At 44.8% G+C, this 24,027-nt stretch overlaps 1 pseudogene; it reads left to right on the forward strand.

Moving 5' to 3' along the window:
- Positions 1-24,027, forward strand: part of LOC137262051 (cadherin EGF LAG seven-pass G-type receptor 2-like) — a 42,938-nt pseudogene that overhangs the window by 9,510 nt on the left and 9,401 nt on the right.

Below are 24,027 nucleotides of genomic sequence, written 5' to 3' on the forward strand. Positions count from 1 at the left end.
CTCTTCTGCACTTCTATGCCATAGTGTTGAAAAGACAAGTGCACTATGCAAAAACAGAATGCACACACTTACGCGTTCATTTCGTGACTGTACTAAGAATCTGAAGAAAAGTGGAGGAAAGAGAAGACTGTAAATTTTACAGCAGCCTTAATGAGCTCTTGGGAAATAGACCTGCCGCATCCCCGCTGAAAGTTGTGGAAAGTATGCCAACTAAAAGAAGATTGGAAGAACATGAGAGCGACACTGATAATTCAGGCGTTAATCTTGAATTTGAGGATGGTGACGATGTAGAGAGGCCCATTGAATCACACGCAGATGTAGAGGAAGGAGGAGACGAAGAAAATGACAAAGAAAAAGAATAAGTGGGGGAGGCGAGGAGTGAAAACAGAGATGTTGAAAGTGTTGAGAAAACAGAAGAAAGTAAAGATACAGAGAGAAAAAACCTAAAAGGCGAGTGAGAAAAATTTGTTTGGAGATGGCTCTTGGATCAGTTATGAAAGAAACTCCTTGTGGGGAGTCGCTAATTTCTTTGACCACTGAGGAAACAAATCATCCGTCTCTCCTTTGTGGAAAAGCTCAGAGTTTCCCCGTCCCGACCAGCCCACGTGGATGTCAGTGAAGATATATCTGTGGTCACAAACGGCTTGCAGAATCACTGAATAGTATCCCTTTCGATTTAAGTAGTCACCATGGGCATACGCGAGAGCGATGATAGGAATATGCGTGCCATCAAGGGCACCTGCACACTCTGGAAAATCCCAGGTTGATTCAAATCCCTCAATAACAGCTTTGAGCAGTTCGCCTTTTGGAAATGAGACATATATATGTTGGCAGCATTGTCTCCTCAATTGTAATACATATATACCTCACACATTTCCATACTGTGGACTTGCCAACACCAAACAAATTTGCGATGGCCCTGTATTCAGCCGATGATGCAAGCCAGTAAACTGCTATTGCAACTTTGCGATCAATGTCCAGTCTGTTTCTGACAGGTCGACCTTCACAGCTTCACAGTCAAATCAGGTTCAAACTCTCGACACAGAATATTAAATGTTGTCTTTGTCATTCTGAAGTTCTCTATCCATTCTTTACTTGTGAATCTTTCTTTGATAATATTTGACCACCAATGCTGAGATCTGGGCTTCACCCATATCGTCTTCTGTCTTGTAAGCCCTAGAAGCAGACCTGTGCTCAAAAAATAAGGGAAGTCGCGACATCTTTTAAAAATACCAATACTCATATAAGTAAACATAGTTTTCACCTGGCACTATTTTCTCACGTGAACGCGTGGTATGTTTGCTTTTACTCATGTAAGCAAATTTGCTTATGTGAGCAAATATTCTCATATGCGTATTTGATAGCATATGAACGCGGCCTTAGGTAAATATTGCATGTCTGCTAATATTATTCACATTCAAATCAAAACATATATATCTTCTTCACGCTTCTTCCTTCAGGGACAGAGTTACTGAGTTACGTATTGAGTTAGTGGGTGAATTTTACGGCTTGTCAGTTCCCGTATGTCAATTTGGTTTTTTCTTTTAGAGACATTCCTTTCCCGAAAATACTATCACTGCTAGATTTTCGTATTCCTACTCGTTTTAAATACTGTGAATATACTCATCATAGTCTTAGAGCAGACACTTAGTGCCTGGAGTATTTTAGCGCTTTATAAATTCACTCATTATTACTTTTTATTATTTCATGTAATTGCCGCACTCACCGATATTTCAGCTATATATTAGCAGTCTGTAAATAGTCGAGTCTTAACAAGTCTAGTGGTCAACAGTATGAGCATCGATATATTGGGATACGATGACACGTGTCAGCCCATCGGGGAGCTGCATGAGTCCATTGATGCATTACTAATGTTAAAGAGGGGGCGATAATATTCGGCCCATTTTACAATAATAATAGCTGGGGCGTGAGTGAGTTTTAGTTTTACGTCGCGATTATAAACATTCCGGCAATATCACAGTGGAGAACACCAGGAAAGGGCTTCACACATTCTACACCTGTAGGGAATCGATCCCGGGCCGTCGGCGTGACGAGCGAACGCTTTCACCATTCGGCTACACCGACGTCCCAACAATAACAATAAGTGTGACAGTGGGAATTATTATTTTCATATCAGGTAAATGTAAATCAAATAACATATAACATCATTTTGATATTTTAGTAATAGCAATAGGAACAGTCCACGTAAACTACTCAAAAAAACAAAACAAAAAAAAAAACAAAGATACGCATAGGTAGTATTTTTCCATGTAACCTTTCGAATTTGAATCATTGGTGTCTATGTAATGCTCTTGCGACAGTTGACAATCTTAGATTTGGTGTCAGGTCGACCCCGTGTGACCACGCCCGCTTAGGACAGGTTTTTTCGACTTCGACACTTGCGGAACAGGTTCACCACAGCATCCTCCACATCGGTAGTGCCAGGACTCAGAACAATTTCTGATCAGACTGTGAGGAACCGCTTGCGTGAGGCTGGTATTCATCATTCAAGCAGACCTTTGCGAGAACCTGTCTTTACACATCAACATCGGCAACAACGCAGACAGAGGTGACGCCAATATCTCCAATGGCCATTGCAGAGGTGGAGAATTGTTATCTTCAGTGATGAATCACGTTACATGCTGCGACGTCCCTGCGGAAGAGCACCTGTATATCGAAGTCGTAACGAAAGCTACGCTGAAAATTGTGTACAGGAAGTGGACAGATTTGGTCGTGGAAGTGTCATGGTTTGGGATAGAATCTAATACAGTAACACGTCAGATCTCATTCAGGTCCAGGGCAACGTGACAGCTCGACGTACCAGCACTGTTTGTGGCCTTGAGGGTAGAGTAAAAACTCATTCCAGGCACTTCGTCCTGAATCTGTCCAGTCTGTGGGACGCCGATGCCAAGCAGCCATTGATGTTAATGGTGGCCACACAAGATACTGACTGCCCTGCGACCTTGACCTTGGAACACTTGTCATTTATGACGTACAGGTTTTTTGCAGCATGGACCGTTAATGTTCATTCACGTTTTCTCCATGACAGCCCTGTATTGCTGAACCTGAAGTGTATAAATTGATACCAATTTTCAGCTATGCTTTTCTATTTTTTGAGTAGTATGAATGGCTCTCATATACAGACACATTGGCTGCTCATGGCTCTACGTACATTACCATTCCCGGTCATAGGACAATATCGTACTTTCCGATTCTTTTTCAACTCCTTGGAGACCATACAGCCATGCTGCCTATTAGGCGCAATGAGCTAAATATGCACATGAAGTACGATCTCACAGACAGTCATTTTACAGCAGAGTGGCAATGTGGAACTAAGTATCAAACGTATTGTAACCCAGTATATCGAAGACTAAGTAAATGTGCCCATCTCTGGACTCGAACCTCGGTGCCTTCATCGGGGATCGAACCCGGACCTTTAACATGACAGACACCTTCCCACTGCACTATTGTGCATATTTTACACCTGGGTAGTTTCTTAATCTGTCACTCACTGTTCTGGTTTGACTCAGACAGACAGAGAGACATACTTCCATGGCGATGTAACTGGAATTCTGGTGACTGTGACCCACAGTCACATGTCACAATGCTGTAGACACAAACATTACCAAATCTTCAGGTAGGCATCTGAATAATCTCTCAACCTCTGACGTCAGGAAACACTGCAGCGTTTTTGTCCAGCGAGCTTACTTCAGATGTTTCGAATTTCATTATCAGAGTTACTGCTCAAAAGTTACGGCTTGTTCCATAGGCACTTTGAGATAATTAATTTTAGTAGCGATTCACACATGTATAGCATTCTCGCATGATGTGGATTTACGACTCCGTGGGGATTCTGGTGCACAACTGCATCCCACGAACACATTCTGATCCCAAGGGATGAATAAATTGATCGTCTCGTGACATGGTGTCTAGCGCGTTATCGCATCCCTCTCGCGTTGGTAGATGCTCATGATGTCAATCACTGGGCTGTCTAAGACAGACATATTATTGATCGTGTGATTGTGAGTGAGTTTAGTTTTACACCGCATTCAGCAATACTCGGTAAATTTTCCGGTCTGGACCAGATAATCCAGAGATCAATGCATGAACATTATTCTTCGCATTTGGGATTTGATAACATGTGTCTACCACGTCAGCGAGCCTGACCGCCCGATGCCGTTAGTGGCCTCTTGCGATAGGCACTGGCTACTGAAGATCAAAGATACCCGGATCTTAACGGGTGACTTGGCTTGTAGCGCGTTATCGCACCCCACTTACGTTGATAGATGTTCATGATGTCAATCACTGGTTTGGCTTGCTCAGAAAATATTACTGATCGTGTAAAAAGGATTCGTGACTTGGTTTGTATGCTCATGATGGCAATCACCGGCTTGTGTGACTTGATTATCTTAAGACAGCTATAAATCTGGACTATTACAGAGCATACAGACATTCATAGTAAACCAATAGTCAGCATTTTCCACAGTCTGATTTGTTAATTACCCTTGTCGGATAGTGTTCGACAAACCTGAAAATGATAATAACCGCTCATTAATACATTGACACTAATATAGTACCACTTTCGCTGCATGGATTTACATAATGGAGGAAGATTACTACCCCCAGTGTCCTTCTCTGGGAGTTTGATAGAATCTTCGAGGACGACAAATTCTTGGAAGAGTTATTCAAAGATGATGGGGATTACAATCCCTCGGCACATAATCATATGTGATCAGATACTAGCTAAAAAAATAAAAAGCCATAAAATAATATCCTAATTATTACAGTAGAAGTGAAATGTATACGGTCAATTCCACCGTAGAGTGAACAAGGCATATTTGCACCCATAACATTTTAGCATTACTGTCTTGGTTTATTTCAGGCTGCCCATCACATCGGCACAAGTAAGACGATTCGGGACTTGTATAACATGGCCATTTTTACTTAATAATGAAACTTATGGGACACGACCATCAAAATATTGTTACTCCTTGGAATTACACCGAGGTAAATGAACTGACCGCTAACCTCGAGACCGGATGTCCCTGAGTATCAGTATCTTGTTCCTGTTCCAGATGAGGCTCCGTTATTCAACAGCCCCGCCCCTCTAGGCAACACTGTGGTTGACGTCAGCGAGAACACGACAATAGGAGACGTCATCTACACCGTGGATGGGACGGACGACGAGGGTGACAATCTGACCTTCACGCTTGACACTCACACTGACGTGTTCGAGTTTGCGGGAACTGACCTGAAGACACTCAAACAGCTTGACATTGAGACTGTGTCGTCATATGACATTACCATTAAGTAATGTTATACAAATAAATGCTATTTCTTTAATCCTATTTTTCACAGCCCAAACATTTTTATTCCACGAACAAGTGGTTTTGTCATGTGGTTGTCTTTATTTGAATCCTAAACAATATACTGATACTAATTCGCTCCATGAAATAACACACACACCTCCGAATTCCAAACAATATATGTTCACATATAGCATATGCATATACATGAGAAATGCAAGACCAGTCTGGTTAGTTAGGGACAATACTAATTTACTGGATAATCAAATTAAGCGTAGAATCTCTCTCTCCTCACTTGTACCTTTCGGTCACAATGGTCGCGTTTGTAGTCTTATCTTAACCTTTGTAGTCACATCTTAATCTTGTAGTGACATCTTAACCTTTGTAGTCACATCTTAACATTGTAGTCGTATCTTAACCTTTGTAGTCATATTTAAGCTTTGTTTTCACATCTTAACCTTTGAAGTCACAACTTAATCTTGTAGCCACATCTTAACCTTTGAAGTCACATCTTAATCTTGTAGTCACATTTTACCTTTTGTTTTCACATTTTAACCTTTATAGCCATATCTTAACCTTGTAGTCGTATCTTAACCTTTGTTGCCAAATCTTAACCTTTGTAATCACATGTTAACCTTTCTAGTCTCATGTTAACCCCTGTAGTCACATGTTAACCTTTGTAGTCACACGTTGACCTTTTTAGTCAGATGTTAACCTTTGCAGTCATATCTTACCCTTTGTAGTCACTTCTTAACGTCTGTATTCATATCATGACCTTTGTAGCCACATTTAAACTAGCTAGTGACATCTACATCGTTTAGTCCTTTGAAGCATTGTTGTCATAGTTGAGCGTTCATCGTCACGTGTGAACATCTTCACATCGTTGTAATTCTGTTGTTCCAATGGGATTGCATTCTTGCACTCTCGATGTCATTGTGTCATTTGAATGTCACATTTGAACGCTTATGGCAACATTTTAACCTGTCCATTCTTCTCTAGCATGTCCGACGGTCGGAACACCCAGCAGGCAATGATGACGGTGAGAGTTACCGACGTCGTTGACGAGACGCCGGTGATCACGTTGTCAGGGACTTTGTCCATCCCGGAGGAGATGCCAGTGGACAGCGTGGTCAGCAACCTCTTCACCGTTGACGACAAAGACGAGGGGGACACACACACGTATGCAATAAGTGGTGAGTCATTGCTTGTAATATAACCGATATTCTTTGATGGTCAAAATGTCCATTACTTTCGTCTGTACTCAAAGTCAGTCAGTAACAACCAGGCAATAATCGAGCCATAAGACTAGTATACAACAAGATGGTGTTTGAACTGTGTCATTATTCGATAATGGGAAAAAAATGATACCACAAATTGGCATCATGTTTCTTCCAGACTAAAACAAATAATTGAGAGAGTTCAACTCCAGTCTATAGGGATTATGCATGTCTAGATTGCCTCAGCTTAGAATGCTTATGCATTGTTCTCGGCTCCAGTTGGATAATACTTTTATGTTTCAAACACGAAATATAGGAATAGACATGCCTGTGTACCTCACTTCGTCCATATATTTAGCGTACGGTTTCCAGGCACAGAAGCAGATAGGTAATGTAGGTAGCCGCAATGACCGAGGGTGTATTGAACAAAAAAAACCCCAAAAAACAAATGATGATGATTTGCTCTTCAGGTCAAACGATTCTGACAATTTAGTTGATGGTATTTGTTAATATATAGACACATGTTCAAAACATGATCAACTTCGTAGTCGAATCAGCTGTTGACTCGAGATATCTTGAGAATGTGTTGTCAGTTTTATTCACTTCAAAATGTACACACTTGCTCAAGTTGGAACTCACTGTTTACATTATACCGCATGAACCATGTACTGAAAGGTAGAGGTTTTCATCTCGATGAAACAAGGTCATTGCTAGATTGGTTTCATACAGAGGCTGAATCCCATCGAGATCATCGCGTCGTGAACACAACCTGTGAAGTGTATGTGAGTATTACGCCGCTCTTAACAATAATCCAGCAAATATCTCGGCGAGGGACATTTACACTATCGACCACCGGTTTCAAGGCCATTCAACAGTCTGACCCGTGAAGGTCCAGACTTGGCCTTTACCATGTTTGTCGTAAAAGATGATTAAAGGGATTGGGTGGTCAGGCTCGCTAACTTGGTTCACACATGCCATCGTGTCCCAGTTGCGTAGATCGACGCTCATGCTTGATTGTGTGGTCAAGACTAACTTATTAACAGACCGTCGCAAATATCTGGAATTCTGATTTCGGCGTAAAGCTAAAGTCACCCACTTTATTTGTTACAGGTACTAACAGCGCACTCTTCAACATCGATGTAAACTCTGGGGTTTTGACAATTGCCGACAGAATTGATCGGGACCAGGCGGGCTTGACCTCAGTGACATTTGACCTACAGGTGACCGACAGTAACAGTTTGCAGGCGACGGAGACTGTCAATGTGACGATTGACGACATCAACGACAACGACCCAGCATTCACATCAACGTCCCATACAGTGAGTGTGGCTGAAAACACAGCTGCCGGTAGGTATAATGACAGTGCTCTCCTTGGGCACAACAGAAACCTATGACAACCATTCATCTTGATTGAATGACTAGACTTGCCAATATCATTCCATGCTCGTGGCCTTTTCCTCACTAATGTGCTGAACGTCTAAGACTTGCATCAGTGCGAGTGTTCTTGCACTTTCACCTGACATGTAATGATGGAATGCTGTCCAAAACAGTGTAGAACCAAACTCTCGCTTTCTGATGTTTCATATTTCCTTAATTACTGACACTTAATGTGTTAGTTCGCCATATTGCACATCACTGGATTGTCTGGTTTAGACTGTAGACGTATGGCATGGATAGAGCAGTCCAGCGTCAGGAAACCTAATGTCTTCTGTCAGTTTTGGGAGTGTGTGTGATATAGGTACGGTGAAACTTGATTCAACATTCTTGTGTATAGAACAGTTGTTTGATGATGCAAACCTTCCTCAATTTGGCGTATTGTCCATTCAACTGATTTTACTGGCGTGTCTATCCAGTCATTCACCAATCCCTTCACAAGCATACACTGGTATGTCGGACTCCGGAGAATATTGGGAATTTATGCATTTTGTCGAAAACTGCAAATAAAGTACATTATTTTCTGGTAGCTGCGTTGCAATGAAGAAAGATTGCCGTTTTGGAGAGCGTTTCAGTTCTCCCACGCTGTGTCAGATGAGTTGGATGGGAACCTAGATTGATACAGGTCTTGAATCGATACACAACCTGGAGACATAGTTAGGAAGTCCTGAGATTCGAACTCCCGAGCATTGGTATCTGAAACACGTTCCAAGACACAGCGGACATCGTGGCGGCTTGGAATACCTGACTCAACGTATCCAGAAAGAATACATGGACTTTGAAACATATGAAAGAACAATGGCCATTGTTCTCGCCCACAGTTCTGCTACAGATTAGATCTGTGTGGCTCCATAATTTCATTGTACTCTTTTCGGTTTCTGGGTTCGAACCGGTACTCTGTAACAATTGATTGTTGTACAAGGTGAAATTAATATTGGATCAAGTGTCTAACCTGGGTGACTTGGGTTGCTTCACATGATTGTTTGCAAGTTTCAATAATGTATGCGGGTTCGCTATTGCAAAGGGCGGATTTCAACCACTAACAAAGCAAAATATTTCGATAGAGAGACTACCATTCGACCTGTACCAAAATACACGCAGCAACTAATATAATCATGTTGCCACAGACACGTCACTACTGGATTTCATTGTGACCGATGACGACGACGGAACAAACGCTGCTTACAGCATCGCAATTGAGGCTGGCGATGACGCTTCTGCCAAGTTCAAGGTCACCGGAAACCAGCTTCAAACTGAGGCTAACGCTCTGGATTACGAAACGCTGTCTGGCACTGGGTTTATGTACACTCTGATAATTGTGGCCGTCAACGACGACAACATCAGGACGGGAACGACAACCGCTACAATCAAGGTAAAATGACTTTGAACAGTAGTCATTTAGAATAATTTAAAGGATGTAAATTAAAGTCGTGCTGTTCGTGTTCTGCTGAGGCTTGACTCGCCCACTCACTCAATCAATCATAGGAGAGTGGTACAAGATTGTGTTGTGTTTTTTCCACATCAGTTATGTTTGTGTTATAGGAAATATACACTAACACATCTAAATATAAATTATTATTGGAGATGGGCGCTGTTCAAAAGATGAATTCAAAAGATTTCCAAAGGAAAATGTCTGATATCGGCTTCATGCCCTGCCTTAAGGTGAAAGGATGCAAACTGTGTCCGTTCCCTTGTTCAAACCCAGGTTCTAGAGATTTCTGAAACCACTTGCCCTTTTTTCCATTGACAGAATAAAGAGACTACCATTAGCTCTAGCTTATTTTCCTATTTGGTATGCACTTCCGGGCAAATGTAAGTGTGCACTTGACAACTGAATTTGAAAAAGCAAAGGAACAAAAGTATATAACAGAAAAAACGTTAAAACCAAACGGCGACACGTTCACTATGATGTCACTTAGATGTCACATAAATCCCTATCCGTGAAGATCAGAGGTAGAATAGGCCCTCAACAACCTATGCTTGCCATACAAGGCGAGTATGCTTGCCGTAAGAAGCGACTAACGGGATCGCGTGGTCGGGCTCTCTGACCAGGTTGACACATGTCATCAGTTCATGCTGTTGATCACTGGATTGTCTGTGCAGACTCGATTATTCATAGACCGCCGCAATGGAGCTGGGATATTGCGGAGTGCGGCATAAAACTAAACCCACTCACCTAAATCACTATTTGGAACACACTGACAAAACACCCTGGACCCCTTCAACGAAGCGATTGTAGCTCTACGGCGGTCATAAGTGTGTGCTATACTGTAGGAGCTAAGACAGATGCAGCTCTACGATTGCTTTGTGAAACGTGTCCCGGGTCTGGACATTCGTTTGTACTCAAGGACATATTCTAACCATGTGTAAGTACCAATATATATATATATGTTTCTTTAGGAATCGTGTGGCACTCTGTGGCTTCCACTCGTCATACACGGCCCGACGGTCGGAAAGTCCATTAGTAGTATATACAATGGGGGTTCTGGACCACTTTCAAGAAATGTCTCTACAAAGCCTTATTTAGTAAATAAGGCTTTGGCTGGGCCATTAGCTCTTGCTACTATTACCCCTACTACTTAACGTGTGTTGGAGGTAACACTGTGCCGTACGGTACGATCAATAATTCTTCTCTTACAAACCCCCTACCCGGCCCATCCCTCAAGTAGTATAAGTTAGGTTCGTCGGCTTTCATATCCACTTTATCTATGTTGTAAGTTTTGACTGACCATATAGGATCGGTGGCTCGCTTACGGCTATCACCCTCGTGTTCCCCCGGCTGGTATAGATACATTACCCCTACTACTTAACGTGTGTTGGAGGTAACACTGTGCCTATGTCACGTTTATATCGATGAAACAGTTTAATGTGAACCGCCTACGATCACTTTGGTGTTCGTAATAAAGGCTTGCTGGGCTTTTTGTATCCCCTGTTCTATGTACTTTTTTTTCTCATCCTCGCTGATAGCAGACTTACGAGACTTGGATCGAATATCTTGTTTCATTCCGTTATATTTTTTGAGTTCAGAGAGGATTGAACGAAACTCCTCTTCTGAGATCTTACTATCAGAGAGTGCCGTGGAAATACGCTCACTCACTGTGTTGAGCTTTGCTTCAGCCAGAACCCTGATCTCGTCGTGTTTCAATGCCTTACGATGAAGTCTGCGTGATACTAACTTAAGCGCCAACCCTGCCAACCCTGCCAACCCTGCCACCCCTGCCGTTATTTCAATACCTAGCACTATAGGTGCAGCCACGATGGTAGCCAACAATCCAACACCTGCCGCCCCTAGTCCCATGCTGGTTGCCATAAGGGTAGTGTCAGCCCCGTCCACGATATTGAAAGCTCTATTGTACTTCTTACATAGTGCTTTCCGGGTGTCACGGTCTTGTTCTAGTTGACGTTTCACATCACATAACTGCCTCAAGCGGAACCCATCTACGGTTTCCAGCGTCTTCGCTACTTCCTCTACGACTGGGTACAGACCCATCCTATAATATATATTTTGAAAGATATTTTAATTGGGTTTCAGTTAATAGTCCTTCAATGTATTTGAAGTCTACAAGGGTTAGATTATTACCAATGATAATAGGTGAGAGGCTAATAGACTTTCCTGTTGTAATAAAAAACCCACTGAGGTTTATTAAGCGGTTTATAGAACCCCAGGTGGTATCCTGTTGTATAATAATACGACAATATTGGTGTATGTGTTCTTTAGACCAGTGTATTGACACCCCGGGTAAAATTTGGTGTACTCTTGAGGTGTTTTCATTGTCTAACCCAAAGAAGACTTCTATGATGAGTGTGAAAGGGACTAATATTCTTTCAGGATTACTAAATGTTAATTTATTGTTTGACCTAGTATTTAACCCATTTTTTTTCCTGTCCCAAATAGTTATCATGCGTAATCCCCTCTCCGGAATGAAATCCCCGGGCCAGATACCGTTGTTCCTAATCTTAGTGGTATACCCCGTATCTGCGTCTAATGTGATATAAGGTGAGGCGAGTGTTAAGTTGATCAGCCATTTGGGCTCTTTTAAATCTGATAACGACACCAGTCTGTACACGTTGTCTTTGAAGTGCAGGATGTATAATTCATCTTCCTCACCAGGCTGATCGAATCCCTCCGTATCTCCTAGGTCGTTAAGTGTAGTGTTGGGACGATGACTGGTCATTATTATACTATTACGATATAATTTCCAATTGGGGTTTTGATAATAATTCAGGGGTGAACTTCATACCCATGAAGTGTATGTTGTCAGGCAGGAAGATCTTGGTTAGTGATATCTTGTTTTCCACGATCACGTTGACCCCCTCCAGACTGGTGTCGGCTCCAACACCCACCCGCACGTAAACGTTGCAAACTTGATACTGGTGTCGTTTCACCCACCCGAGTTTGATCCCATTCACGATCTCGACATCATTCCCCGATGGTTCCCCTAGGTAGACTTTGATGATCAGTGTTGAGTTTGCTGGTAGACTCTCTAGTATCTTGACCACGCCTTCGAATTCAGACACCAACTGCAATGTCACGTTTTGTATGGTCGGTTTACTCGATAGCATGTGGGCTGCTATAGTGTTGACTGGGCTGACGACTACGCTACGTCTCTGAGTTGGGACGTAAGCCACGAGCAGGGTTTCATTGTTCACGACTTTGTTTAGGTGGTTGTCTTTGTTATCAGTAAACACGTAAGGGGAGACGAGTCTAATATTGAGAAACCAGTCGTTATCGGGTAACAACACCCACTTGTCATCTTCGGTGAAGACGAGCATATATGGCTTGTTTCGGGCGACGGTAGTGCTCTCAACATCGTCTAAGTCGAACAGTTTACCCCCGAACGATGGGTATATTATCCAATTATTATTACCGGTGTTGACAAGGGCGTACTTAGTGTTGACTGTTGCTCTTGTGGTATCTACTATATCACTTAGGGTTCCACCGGAGGGGACTTCAACGCGTTTGTAAATGTTGTTTTTCAGTTGCAAGGCGTACGATTTACCATCTACTCCGGGAGCGTCGAAACCGCGTGTGTCTCCGAGGTCGGAGATCCCGATATTGACGCATTTTTTCACTCCGGGCCCTTGTGCGCTGGTCATTTTACATGAAGTGTTAAGCTGAGGTATCCTATATTTACAGGATTATGATTTATATCTAACACCGATATTGTCAGCTCAGGTATGTTGCCCTGGGTTAATCTCTTATACTGCCGTGGTGAAAATGACTCGGTTCTACCGTCGTTGTATTTCTCAGTTTTCACCGGCACTGCTCTCAGTATAGTGGAAGGGTGACCTCCTTGAATGTTGTACGTTGTGCTCACCTGATCGAGATGAATGTACAGCTCTCGGTACGGTACTAGGTCGGGTAACTTCGTGCCTGTGACGGTTGTTGTTGGTTTTATCTCGTCAGGAGACATACCGAGTATCCTCGCTAATGGTCGGCCGAGCCTCAAGGGGTTTCTTCCGTTGTTGATTAACACCACTGTACCGTTTGAGTCGTTCATCTTGAGTTCGGCTCCCAGGGGTTTGAAGACCTCGTCGTTTAGAGAGCACACGCTGTAGTAGCCGTCAGTTATCTGGCTGCGAGTTCCACTGACGAACAGCTAATTGTTGCTGGCGTTGATGTTAGTCCATTGCGGTAGGTAGGTGATATCGCAGAGTGCGACTTCGAGTTGACCTGACGTGTTATCGATCGCGTGCGTCAGCTGAACGGCCTCACCGCTCGTTATTCCTGGAAGTGTTATGTACATATTATAATATATAATTTATATATTATAATATGGATTTAGCACACTTGAATGCAGATGGCACGGGGCTTAAAACAACCTTTATTAATATCTTTGAAAACTATGTCGTGTCCGTTAATAACGCGCAGGCGGTGGTAAACTGGAATCAAAACCCAATGCAGTTTTGGCAGAACCAACTCAACTTTGCTGTGTGGTGTGCGACGACAGGGTCGGGTGTGACACCAGACTACGGTATAGACGAACTGAGTAAGGCGGTTATTTTGTTTCATATTTATTATCAAACGAGACGAATATTGAAGGAAATAAGTGCTCCTCTTCCCCAAGATAAAGCGTGGAGTATGACGAATAACCCCTATGATAGACGCGCTTATGAACGTGTTTGTGGGGAGTTTGAGATTCCAACGAATAAAGACTTTCGCCTTCCTGGTGTGAACCATGGTCTCGGTATAGTTCTCGTGTACTTCTACAGGTCCGGAACATGTTATGCCGGTTCTAAAGATGGTTCATACAACCCAAACCGGCATACATTTACAGGCCCCACAACGAATGCAAAGATCCATGTCAGCTGTATAAAGCAAACCAATCCTGATGCAGCCACAGCCTGGACTAAAATGATCTCAAAAACATCGAAAGAATTCACTCGTGCTGGTACAATACGCTTGAACGACTCGATTCGAACGTACGTGTGGGCGCTGTTGGGTGCGCAGTCGATGACGCGTTCCAACATCCTCGGTAAGGGAACTGCTTACGACGCTCAGACACAATTCGTTTCCAACGTTGAGGATGCTATCAATTCTCCAGTTGATCTCCCGAGGGCCATCGACCGTTACCAAAACGTGTTAGAATACGCCAGATCGAAAGTCAATTACGTGTTCGGCGTGGGGTTGTACATGGCTCCGAGTGATATGCAACTGAGAATAAAAAAAGTGGTGGGTTATAACAACAAAATAGTCATAGCCACGAAGGATCAAAAGTTGGGTATCAACCCCGATATTAACACCCCCTATATCCCACACATCCCACCACGTGAAAAGGGTATAGTGGCGCCACCCCCGGAGTCTAAAGTTCATGTGCCCCCCACACACCCCCATATACATGTGGGGGTACCCCCCTATCAGCAGCATATTGATAATAAAACAGCCTTAGTGGTTGGTGGGGTAACTTTGGGACTTATTTGGTTAAAGATTTCTTAGCCGCTACGTACACCAGACCCGCCACGGCGACGATGGCTGCCCACAGGTTTTGACTGAGCCACATGGCAGTTTTAGACAGAGCGCTCAACAACCACGAGACGATGCTACCCAGGATACCGGGAAGGGCTTCGGCGGCTTTACCAGCCAGTTTAGCTAGGCCTTCCCCGAGTTTTTTTATCCAGTCTTTAACACCCCCACCGCCACTTGGAGTTCCCCCGCCGCCGGCAGGCCCCACAGGGGTTCCTCCCACCAGTGACACCACCAGGGTTGATATGATGAATACTGGCGATGGTGATCCCTTGCTCCCGGAACAATATCCGAATCCTGTTGGCTAAAGTTGTATCCTCATTCAGTATTCTATCGATTGTTTCCCGAATACGACTGATCTGGGATCGAAGCTGTTCACGATTCGAGGAAGCGGATTCCAATCGTGTACGTCTCTTGTCTTCTAAATCGCGTAGTCGTTCATTGATACAACGCTTCATATCATCGTTTTCAGTTTCGTTGAGTTTGGTTTTTTCCCTAGCGATGTGCTCGTCGATTTCGTTCAGTTTCCCCATGTTGTTCACGAGTTCTCCACGCACGCGTTTCACGGCTTCGTCTAAGCCGCGCAGTTCCCTTACCGGAAAGTCAAACCCCGGTAACGGTTTGTCCCAGTAGGTGCTCAACAGTTTTTCTATGCTGTCCGAGGCTTCTGTAGCACGCTGTGGTGTCATTTCATCTCTAGTGGTGAGGTGGGATCTGGTAGCTTGCAGATCTTCAACAACGGCCTTAGGTATTGCACCAACGTAATCATTCATGTTTAGATGTTCACGGATAAATTCGACACCATGGCGGCTGGCTAGAGTTGACAAGGCCAGTGTTTTTTTATTGCGCTTGTTAAAGAGGTCAACCTCTGGTTTAGACTTAAGGCGTAGAACACCCTTTGTATCAATAAAAAAATTATCAAGGTATCGACCCTGTGGATCAACGTAGTATTTATCACTTCTTAAACTTTCGTAATAATCATCTACCGTTGTTGCTAAAAGTTCTTGGTTCAATGGTGAACTAGTAAATGAGGTCTCCTGCTCATCAGATGCCTGGGCACTAGCGCCCGGCATCTCCGTCATATCTATGTCTTCATCCATTAGTATTTAAATATATTTTATTTATATATAACAATGTACGGCAGAAAATTAGATCCTTTCAGAAGATTGAGAGAGCCATTAGGAGCCAGAGCCGTGCGCCAGTCGGTGACCATCACCAACAATCCCAGCAAGATAGACCAGAATCAAACTCTGCTGGTTAGATTTCCAAACCTTGGTGAGAATGACCTCATTGTACCAGGCACTGTTCGACTGGCGTTCAATATCACGTTGACCTCCGACAACGACAAACGCGAGCTAGTGCGTAACGTGGGTCGAGCTATCATCAAGAAAACGACCGTCAAGATCAGCGGTAACGAGGTGCTGAGCATCGACGACAGCGACGTGTTTCACTGCTACAGGGATCTCTGGAAAAGCGAGGGAGAACGAGTCAATGATGTGTACCAGGGTATCAGCAAATCAACCCGGGCGCGCATAGGGTATGTCTTCACGCAAGACCAGCAAGACAAGCTATCGGACGGTGAAAAGGCCATCGCTCGAGCATACGGGAATCGATTCTGCGTGCCGCTCGACTTCGAGTTGCTCACGGGACACGCGCCGTTTTACCAGGCCGCGCTGGGTGATAGGCTCGAATACGAGCTCACGTTTAACGACTATAGCAAAGTAGTGCGTACGCCGAACGGTGATGAGGCCAGTTATGCCATAGACAACATCTCTCTGGAGTTCGACATGGTCACTAGCCCGGAGCTGGCCAGGCAGGTTCGAAACCAGTACTCTGGGAAGATGGCTATCCTGTACGATCGCGTACTGAGACATAGATCAGTCGTGCGAGATAAGAGCGACACTGTGTGGAATATCAACCTGAACGTGCCGGCGCGATCGATGAAAGGTATCCTGGTCGTCCCAGTGGAGTATTACGATCCATTCCGGAGGGACAGCGAGAAGTTTTTCAACCCCGAGATTGAAAAGGTGGAAGTGACCATCGAGGGCGTGCCCAACCAGTTGTTCAGTCATGGTATGAGACCACACCAGCAGTGGGATGAGATAAAAAAGCTACCAGTTGGGGATTACATAACAAAGGACCTGGACCTTGGCTCCGTGCAGATCGGTGAATACCTGACCACCAAGTACGCCCTATGGTTGGACATGCGATCCACGGATGATGATAAACTGCACGGTAGCGGGCGCCGTATAGATAACGGCAGCGAAGGGATAACCATCCAGATTACTAAGAAGGCTCAACCCGCTGGTAAGTTGAAATTATATCTGTACGTTATTATGGACGCGCAACTTAATATAGACAATGGGAGATTCGTGCAAGCCATCTACTAGTGGGGGACACCCCCACACCCCCCAGGGGTACCCACAACTACCCACTGACCCACACTGCGCCATAGTGTGCGGGCAGACTGGCTGTGGGAAGACCGTTTTCGTGTTGGATATGTTGGAGGGTTACTACAAGGGTGTGTTCGATAACATCGTTATCATGTGCCCTACTCTGAGCATGAATAAAACGTACGCGCGACCTTGGGTGATGACGGACCCGGACGTACACAAAATCGACCCTGGAACACGTCTGCAGGACTGGTTGAAAGCTCTTCACGAGAAATTTAAAGGGGAACCGACGCTGTTCATACTGGACGACTGCAGCGCTAATCGCGAGATAACAAAAAAGAGAGACATGCTATCGTACCTGGCCTTCTCCGGCCGGCATGCAAATCACAGCGTCTGGGTGCTAACGCAGAAGTTCAACTCGGTGTTGAAAGACCTCAGGGAGCAGACGCGATGGGTGGCCTTATTTCACTGCAAGGACAGGGATTCGTTTGAGGAGTGTTTGAGAGAGAACGATGTGATGAGTAAATTAGAACGGGAACGGGTGAAGAAACAGCTCGCTGAAACTAAACACGCTAAGCTCGTGCTAAAGACCGACCAACCAGTAGCATATAGAGTATACTAAAGCTAAGCAAAGCTAAGCTAAAGCTAAGCAAAGCTAAGCAAAGCTAAGCAAAGCTAAGCAAAGCTAAGCAAAGCTAAGCAAAGCTAAGTATATAGCTATGATATTTGAAGTATTTGTCGTGTGCAACTTAACCTTCATTTCTCTGTGTTTTGTCTGTATCGGGTATTATATAGTTAAAACTAAATCTTACTTGTTATATTATAAGATGGAGTGTGAGGAATTGCTCGAACAGTTGGGGGTCTCCCCAACGCCGCCGGCAGGCCCCACTGGGGGTGTGGGGGATTCCCCCAAGCGAGAGAAACTGGTGGCGTTGGCTGTTGGCGGCAAAGCCAAACATTACTTTGGAGACTACACTCCGGATAAAATTCACAAAATGTCAGCCGAAGAAATCGATAAGCTGTACGCTAGATACGAGTCCCGGCTCGGAGCAGAAATGACAAAGACAATAGGATCGGCTATGACCCAGATATACACCGGTATTGTATCACACTTCCTTCCCATTCCACCAGAGCGCCGACTTTACCTGTGGGAGGACCTCGAGAAAGACCCTTTTATCGAACACGCCGTGAGTTCTATCAGCTGCGGGCTGTACCACAAATATGGTATGTTGTTGGCTCCAGTGACGGCGGCGAGTATCACGGCAAAACATTGTCAATTTGAGAGAAAGAATAATAATAATAGTATAGATGGATGCTGCACAGGAAACCCCAGTGGAGGTACCCCCAACAGTGAGTCCCGAGGTGATGGAGGAGACCCCTTCACAGGAACCAGTGAGGGAAGTGACCCCAGTGGGGGTACCCCCAACAGTAACCAGACAGAAGAATCCTAAGAGAGTAGCTGCCGGTAAAAAACGGTGGTGTAACCAACATAAAGTGACCAACCCCCGACTGTTGTTGGCTGTAGGTGTAACTGCTGCCTTGGCTATCTCGTGGTTATACGTGGGGGTACCCTCCCACAGTGAGCCCCCACCCAACAGTGAGCCCCCCACCCCCACGGTAGACCCGCATATCATGTTATAATTTTAATATTTTATATCATATACATAATGTCTGAGGGGAAAACGTTCGTGAACGACGCATACCACGCCACAGTGGTCGCCAGTCTAGCCGTAGGGTACGCTCGGTTGACTAAAATGGTGCTTAAACAACCAACTATCAAGCTAGATTTCAACCTGCAGGATATGGGTATGCTCATAATGAACCTTGGTATGGCGATGGCCACAAAAGACATCCTAGTAAAACAAGGGATCATACCTGATAATATAATGAAATAAATATAGGGATGGCCACGATAGCTATGATGGTCGGTGGGGCGTTAGTGAATGCCCTGGCATTTTCCGGGAGTAATTTCCTCTTCTCGAAACTACGAGATGATCACGCGGCTGAAATACAGGAAGCAAGGAAGCGGCACGATCTCGCTACTGAGAAATTACAAAGAGCACAGGCCGAGTACGCTAAAAAACGTCTCCAGAGGATCGATTTTATTAACGAACAACTCCAGCGTGAAAACCATGCCGTTCAAACATTCAACGATGTCGATGAAGCAATGAAAGAATACTACCTACTAACTGGTAAACAATTGGAACCGCTAAATAAACCCACACTCGCTCAGTACTACACACCATCCAAGGGGCAAATGAATCGTGAACTGGGCTTCATAGTGTTGGGTATAGCAGCTACTGCGTTGGTTGCGAAGCAATTAAATTAAAATACCTATATAAGTAAACATGAGACCCGCTCCATACCGATGCGAATACATACTTATGGGGAAGACCGAGGCCTGTGGTAGGAAATGCAGGAATCAGGGGTTCTGTTGTTTCCATATGGGAAGTCCTAACTACACGTGTTCTGTGTGTGGTATCGGGGTTAAAGGACACTACTGTCTATGTAAAGCTCACGGAGCGAACGTAGTCAGACATCAACTCATCTACGAGAATAAAAAAGGCTACATAAAAGAACGTAGGCGACTGCTCAAGATATGCTCAAGACTCCAATGCGTGAAAGGGTTACCTCCCTTTACTGTGAAGCAATTAGACATTGGTTCTCTTAGGTGTAAACACGATGTCTACTGTACGCGAGCTCAAGCGGGTCGCAAAACAGAGAGGTGTGATCGGGTATTCTCGAATGCGGAAGTCAGCATTGTTGAGATTACTAGGTTTAGAAGCCCCTCCTACGGTAACACAATTAAAAGCTCAAGCAAAACAGCTTGGATACACGGGTTATTCAAACCTGGGGAGAGCCGGGTTAACCGCATTGTTATCACATGCCCCCGTAGCACGTCCCACTGTAAAACAACTGAAAGCCGAGGCACACGATTTGGGTTTAGGCGGGTATTCCCGTATGAGAAAACCACAGCTTGTAGAATTATTACGACAGAATAGAGCTATTGACCTACAGTTCGTGCGCACTGAGCGCGCTGTAGGCAACTATTTGAGAGGTTGGCGCATGCACGTTGATATCAAGCCTCTGATAGCTGATAAGGTCAACCAGGAACTAAATAACCTAGGAAGTATCAAGTTTCAGATCACAGTGAAAATGTCGCTCGATAAGCAGGTTGGGGGCACCACAGGGGCCACTGAATATGTTCAGCCTTACTTCCGAGGTCAACAAGAGGTCGCCACACATACAGAGACCATTGACGCATCAATCGATACCAGTTTTCAGCAGATACGAGAATACCTAGAACGCTACACACACTTGGGGTCCGGGTGGGCTGTAGATAAAATCGATAATGTCTATCTAGACATAGCTAACTACGTGCCGTTCAGAGGCGGATCATACCTAGCCTTGCCACCCTACTATAGGAACAAACATGCCATAGTAAACGTTAAGAATAGAGGAAACGATTGCCTGAGGTTAGCTATCAGGTCAGCCTTATTTCCAGCTGGCACTCATTCAGATAGGCTTTCTAGCTATCCCCAAGACGATGGGCTCAACTGGGATGGTATAGATGAACCCACCCCCATATCCCAGATCACTAAAGTAGAAAAACAGAATAATCTGGCTATAAATGTCTTTGGGCACGAAGGTAACACAACAATAGTACACAGGGTCAGCCCGGTGAAGGATCGCCAAGTTATCAATATATTCATGATCCAGCGAGGTGACAAGTATCACTACACATGGATAAAACACTTTAGCAGGCTGTTGTATGACCAATCGGCACACAGAGAAAAGACCCACTTCTGTGAACGATGCCTACATGGCTTCACCCGAGCTGATTTATTAGAATCCCACCGGGATGATTGTCAAGGTGTGGGGCAGACGGCCATACGAGTCGACATGCCTAAGGAAGGTGATAATATCTTAAAATTCAGTAACCACAAGAACCAAATGTCTGTGCCTTATATCATATATGCCGACTTCGAAGCCTTAGTGGCTGCCGCCGGCGAGGCTCCCAGTGGTAGCTTCACCCACAAGACACAAGAGCATAAAGCCTGTTCGTTTGGATACATTGTCGTCCGTTGTGACGGGGAAACGAAAGCTCCGGTAGTGTATAGGGGCCCTGACGCGGCTGAAAGGTTTCTAAAGTGTTTGCAGGAGGAAGAAAAAATTATTAGGAATGCATTGTATAGAATCGCTCCCATGCGTCTGACCCAAGACGACAAGCTAGCTCACGCTAGTAGCACTAACTGTCACGTGTGTGACTCACCACTTAACGGTGATTCGGTGAGAGATCACTGTCACATAACTGGTAAGTATAGAGGCGCCGCTCACAGCGCGTGCAACCTCAAGCTTAAAATCAACCCTAAGACAATAAACATCCCCGTTGTCTTTCACAACTTGAGAGGGTACGACTCACACTTGATCATGCAGGCCATCGCGAAAATCGATGGTAATATAACGTGCATCCCCAACAACATGGAGAGATACATCTCCTTCAGCTTAAACGGACTTAGGTTCATTGACTCGTTTCAGTTCCTCCTGTCGTCACTCGACAGTCTGGTCAAGGCCAACAATACCTTCCCTATCACCGATCGATACACAGACGCCGAGACTAGACCCCTGCTTATGAGGAAGGGTGTGTACCCCTATGAGTACATGGATAGTTGGGCCAAGTTCACCGAGACCAGACTACCCCCTATTGACTGCTTTTATAGCAAGCTGAATGAGGCGTCCGTCTCACGAGATGATTACTCGCACGCGATTAACGTATGGAATAAACTGGGTTGTAAGAACCTGGGTGATTATCACGACCTGTACTTGAGGACAGATGTACTGCTGTTAGCCGACGTGTTTGAAACGTTTAGGCGGACGTGTTTAAAGCAGTATAAACTCGACCCCGCATGGTATTACACCAGCCCAGGTCTGTCGTGGGACGCCTTGCTTAAAAAGACCGGAGTTAATTTGGAATTGCTCACAGATTACGACATGCACCTATTCATTGAGAAAGGCTTGCGAGGTGGGATTTCCATGGCATCCAAACGATACGCTAAAGCAAATAATCAATACGTGAAAGGTTACGATCCTAACAAACCAACCAATCACATTCTCTACCTAGACGCAAACAACCTGTACGGCTGGGCCATGAGCCAGTATCTACCTACAGGGGGATTCGAATGGGTACCACACGTTGATGTTATGGGGGTTGCACCAGATTCGAACAAAGGGTATATCCTCGAGGTTGACTTAGAGTATACCAAGGAATTACACACATCGCACAACAGCTACCCCCTGGCCCCCGAACGTATGAGGGTTAACCCAGACTGGATGTCTGAGTACCAACATAACTTGTCAGGTGGGCGTGTGACAGACGTTGAAAAACTCGTGCCTAACTTAATGAATAAGACCAAGTACATCGTTCACTATCGCAACCTACAGCTGTACCTGTCGTTGGGTATGAGGCTGACCAAAATACACAGGGTGCTCATGTTCAACCAGAGCCCATGGATGGAGCCCTACATCAGAATGAACACAGACCTACGAAAAAAAGCCACCAGTGATTTTGAGAAAAATCTCTACAAGCTCATGAACAACTCGGTGTTTGGTAAGACTATGGAGAACCTGAGGAAACGCGTGACCGTGAAGCTGGTTCGGTCGAGTGAGGAAGACAAGCTCAGGAGATTGATAGCCAGTCCGGCATTCAACCGTAGTAAGATATTCACAGACAACCTGGTTGCCCTACATATGAAGAAAAGCCACATAAAATTCAACCGGCCTGTTTATGTGGGGATGAGCATCCTCGATTTATCCAAACACCTGATGTACGACTTTTACTACAACGAGCTCAAGAAACAGTACGGTGACAGGTGTGAAGTGCTGTACACTGACACGGATTCCCTGCTGATGGAGATTCGAACCGAGGACGTGTACGAGGACATGAAAAAACACCTCGATTTATACGACACCAGCGACTACCCTAAGACCCATGCCCTACACAGTACGGTAAATAAAAAGGTCCTAGGTAAGATGAAGGACGAGTGTGCTGGCACGCCCATAGCCGAGTACATAGGTTTGAGACCTAAGATGTACTCCATACTGAAAGCCGACAATAGTGAGATCCGGAAGGCTAAGGGGGTTAAGAAGTATGTGGTGAAACAACACATCAAACACGCCAGATTCAAGGAAGCCCTGTTCAAGACCCGTACCTTTAGGCATAAAATGAACACACTTAGAAGTGATGGACATAAGATATACGGACTGACTATAAACAAGACGTCCCTGTCGCCTATGGACACGAAACGTTGGATAGCTATTGATGGGATAAACACATACGCGTATGGACATGAAAAAATTTGAGGCTATTTACTACAGCCCGCGTGGGTACTGGAAAGGAGCTAGCGCAGTAGATAAACTAGCTAAAATAGCGCGAGTACCCCCGGAGGAAGCCAAAGCGTGGCTTGAAAAACAAGCCCTGTGGCAGATCTATTTGCCGGCACCACGCTACGTGCCTAGAAGGAGGTTCGGTATTAACATACCTAATAGCGTTCACCAGGCAGACCTACTGTTCCTACCCCACGACAAGAGGTACAAGTATGCCTTAACCGTAGTGGACGTAGCCAGTCGTTACAAGGAAGCCGAACCATTGACCACGAAAGATTCGGCCCAGGTAGCCAGAGGATTCGAACGCATATACAAACGCAGTCCGCTCA

This window comes from Haliotis asinina, chromosome 14, assembly GCF_037392515.1.
Source record: "Haliotis asinina isolate JCU_RB_2024 chromosome 14, JCU_Hal_asi_v2, whole genome shotgun sequence".
In the NCBI taxonomy this organism is placed as follows: domain Eukaryota; kingdom Metazoa; phylum Mollusca; class Gastropoda; order Lepetellida; family Haliotidae; genus Haliotis; species Haliotis asinina.